The sequence below is a fragment of the Tamandua tetradactyla genome, chromosome 5 (genome assembly GCF_023851605.1).
Source record: "Tamandua tetradactyla isolate mTamTet1 chromosome 5, mTamTet1.pri, whole genome shotgun sequence".
NCBI classification, from domain to species: Eukaryota; Metazoa; Chordata; class Mammalia; order Pilosa; family Myrmecophagidae; genus Tamandua; species Tamandua tetradactyla.
In genome coordinates this window covers 174,114,891-174,119,087 of record NC_135331.1, presented here as the reverse complement: position 1 = coordinate 174,119,087, position 4,197 = coordinate 174,114,891, and the positions used below count along the sequence as shown (strand labels likewise).

The 4,197-nt window shown below is 34.2% G+C and overlaps 1 non-coding gene across 1 annotated transcript; it reads left to right on the top strand.

Annotated features, from left to right (window-relative positions):
* Positions 1–1,096: 1,096 nt before the first annotated feature.
* Positions 1,097–1,287, top strand: LOC143685466 (U2 spliceosomal RNA). Its single transcript, XR_013176691.1, has one exon. It is a non-coding gene; the product is annotated as a U2 spliceosomal RNA (small nuclear RNA).
* Positions 1,288–4,197: the final 2,910 nt, after the last annotated feature.

Below are 4,197 nucleotides of genomic sequence, written 5' to 3'. Positions count from 1 at the left end.
TGTGCTTCTGTCTCCCATGCTTAACCAGCCACACTCAATTGCACAGCCAGATACGTCTGTGCTCCCACAAGTAGGGCCTGTGACCCGCTGACAGCTTGAAGCAGCTATAGAAGATGGACCATTAGCACAAATTCCCTTAGGATTAAGGGAACTAGAAATCTCTGAGGGGGAAATTGACGTAGGGTTAGAATTAGGGTAGAAATGGCAAATTTCAAAAAGTGGTCAGGCCTTAAGACAAAGATAACTCTGAGAATAACAACAATAAACAGCACCTGGACCTGAGTGGGTTGTTACACTCAAGCACCACAAAGGAGGGAGAAAGGGCAGAGCCAGCCAACCCTCCTGAGGGAGTGAGTCCGGTATGCCACTGAAGAGGGAAAAGGGGAGGGTAGTAAAATATTAATAAAAATTACAAAAGGAACAAAATCTATAAAAGTTGATTTCCCACAGTGTTGGGCCTTTCACCTCTCTTTTTTTAAGAGAGTGCCACATGTCCTCCCACATGTGTTCCCAATAAACTTTCTACCTCCTTACTCTAAAAACAAAAACAAAAACAAAAAAAAAGAAGAAGAATGAAAGGTGAATGAAAGGCAGTTGCTTGTTTTTACTAACATATGATGTGTAAAATGTGATTGGGATTGCTTTTATTTGAAACGCTATATTTTAAAAAGCAATTATAAAAATACCTGTAAGGGCTTCTTTTTTTTTAAACCTAATCACACGACCCATTATTGTTCTGTAAAGTTTTGGTTATTAGTGGAAGAATTCTCTTTACCTGGTGATAAATAAATACCCTCTTATTCAAATAGATGTTGAAAAGGCCTGAAACCCAGCCACCAACTTGTACTACTATTATTATTAGTCTTTCTGAAATTATGTTTCAAAGCATATCTGCTTAATTCTTTTATCTTTATATGGAAATTTAAATTCTTACTGATAATTGGTTGCATTTGCTTTGTGCTGATTTTTACTGCATCATTTTTCCATGTCTGCACTCACCCCAAACACAAACACACTCCCAAATTAGCATCTGAGTTATAAGGAAAATACAACTTGACAATTTAACAATTGAAGTATTTTATAAAGAAATAAGGACATCTCTTCTCGGCTCTTTGGCTAAGATCAAGTGTAGTATCTGTTCTTATCAGTTTAATATCTGATACGTCCTCTATCCGAGGATAATATATTAAATGGATTTTTGGAATTAGAAGATGGAATAGGAGCTTGCTCCGTCCACTCCACACATCAACCTGGTTTTGCAGTACTTTCAGGAATGGTGCATCCCCCTCGGGGGAACAATAAATGTATAAAAAGTTAAAAAAAAAAAAAGAAAGAAGGACAGGGATTTTTTTCCCCCAAAGTACAATATTATTTGATAAAAATACTTACTAGAAAAATAAATAGCAAAATTAAGAATAATATGTATCTATTAAAATGATTTGAAAGATTTAAAACCATAGAAAAAAACTCATTAAATTAAACATCTTTTTTAATGTGCTTGGTATGTATCGAGTTTTATGGGGAAATAGTATCGATAATATATGTATTTATATGTGAAGCTGTACGTAAATGCTGAGAAAGGATAAAAGCAATTATCACTAAAAATTTAACTATTATGAATTTAAAATTTTTTTCTGCCTTCTGAATTTTTAATTTTTTTTAATCCTAGACTCTAAAATTTAAAATTATTAAATGCTCCTATTTAACTCAAATTTTTAATTTTAGAGTCATGACAGTTTCTACTGTTGCAACTGACTTATGGTGTATCCAGTGGTTTTATCTTTCCCCCAAAATCCCTAAAGAGAGACCTAAGCAAAAAAAAAAAAATGAAACTGTGTTAAGCCTCATTTTCCTAGTTATTAAAATTCAAACCTTCCCTTGGAAAGTTCTATTAGGCTAACACTAAGATGGAATGTTTGAGCTGCAAGAGACAGAAAGCAAATATGCCCTATAACCACAGGATTAAGTCTCTGTCAATTATGTATGAGAAAATTCCTTCCAAAAATTCTATGTCTCTGTCCCCAAACATCATTTGTATACTGGTCAAAGTTAAGTCTTCTTTTCAGGAAGAGTGATTTACAACTTGAATGGCTTTCATTCTTGTTTTATACACAGACTTGGGGAAAAAGCTGCCAGGAAGGCAAAATTTCAGCAGGCAGCATCAGAATTGTCCCAGTGCCAGTGTAACACTGTCATTCTTGTACAGAGGTAAACATCAGTGTTACCAGTGAGGCTTTTCCCCATTTTCTTCAATTTTTTTCCCTTCATCGGGCTGAATGTTCCATTACAATGTCTGCAGGCTGAGCTAAAGCCATAAGCCCTGTAGGTGTTTATCAGAGGCCCCTATGGCCACCAAAATAGAGTCACTCAGGCTCTGCAAATAGCGCTCAGCCTCATGTACTCAAGAAAGACAGACAATGATTCATTAAGAGTTTGGAAAAGCAGTTTGCATTACTGTATTACTGTGTTATCTGTATTCTTAAAAACATTTTGTTAAAAAGAAGTTAATGAAGGGCTGAAGAAAACTGAAGCGATGCATCTTTAAAAAAAAACTGCTTGCTAAATTATAAATATGCTGCTTTACGAGAAGTTGGAAGGTAAAAGCAGATAAATGGAAGATTATTTGCATAATAAAAAGATTTTCCACATCACAAAATAATTTCAAGGGAGTTTTTTTAAAAGTTATCTTTCACCTTGAATTTTAAATACATTTGATTTTTTATAATCATTTTTAAAATGCATAGATTTCAGGAACTTAGATTTGAAAATAATGATCATTTTTTCCTTCTAAAATAGGGACACATTAAGAAAACTAATTTGTGCCAGCAAAAATTGTAATAATAATTTTATTTTATATTGATTGATAAGACAACATTGATCACAGATAACTTTATTTACCTTTAAATATTTTATCTAAATGAAAAAAGATTCAGTAAAAAAAAACATGTTTTCTTAAGATACTATATATTTGCTATAAAAGTAGATCCTGTGTGATCCACTGTGAAGAATTGTAACATGAGAGCACAGTAGTGTTTGTCTTGTGTAAGAGCTGGAAATTCATTCTCTTCCCTTAAACAGCTTTACATGGTTCAGCAGCTATCTTCTTCCGAAATCACTGATACAGATGATCGTATTTTGACTTCTAACCTCTGAGTAATAGAGATTAAGAGCTAGTTGAATAGAGTAAATGCTGCCTAGTGTTGCAACTTTAATAACTACATTGGAATCTGTTGGCGAAGGTAGAGCAAAGCAAGGAGAAGGGTGTTAGAAGAAAAAGAAGGAAAGAATTAAATCAATTGGCTCCCAAGTCTCTTTATCTCCTTTATTAAAGTTTAGATGAAGCAGAGTCTAACTGATTTGCCCATATTGCCTGTCCTACTAGTTAATGGGGTCAACTGCATTTGTTGGGTTTTACATTTGTTGACAAGTTTTTTCTTGCCAAAACCTTTGGGATTTTAAAAGGTGAATCTCTAAAAGCACAGTAGTGAAATCACTACCTTCCTGTGTAGCTAAAAATGTTCCTAGTTACATATAATCAGCTCTTATTTAACCCATAGACAAACTTTTCCTCTCTACCTTAGCACAGCTGTAAAGTCTATTCTATAATATTTACATTTGGAACATTATTTGGTTCTTTTATTAAACAGAAGTATACAAAACTCATATTATGTCTTATCAAAAGTCTGATATACTCATCCAGTCTGTTTTAGAGACATACCTTCAATGTTTTTCATGAGATATGTTCTTAAGGTAATTATGCGATGCTGAATGGACTTATTCTAATGCACAGATATTTGTAACCAGAACACAAAACTGAAGACAAAAAACTTAATGAGTTTGAAACTTTAAAGAAAAAGAAAACAATTGGGGCTAGAGATGTTTCAAGGTCTTCTGAAGATGCTAACAAAATTGACTTTCCTAACCCAGGTATTACCCCCACCCAGAAACAAACTTTTATCTCTACAGGAATCCAATTCAAAAAAGTTAGGATAAGTTAAATTTTCCTTAGAGTAGACAGATGTGCAATGGTCCATTCCCATCCACTCCCTAAGGTCAGTGGGGGTTGAAAAATTCTAGCAGTGGGAAGGTTGTGAAAGGAGCCCATTTGAGCAGGGATCACAGCGTTCCTAAGAATGAGAATCCCAAACCATCTCCAATTTTCAGTGGCCCTTAGAAGGCTGGAAAGGAGAGTATTGG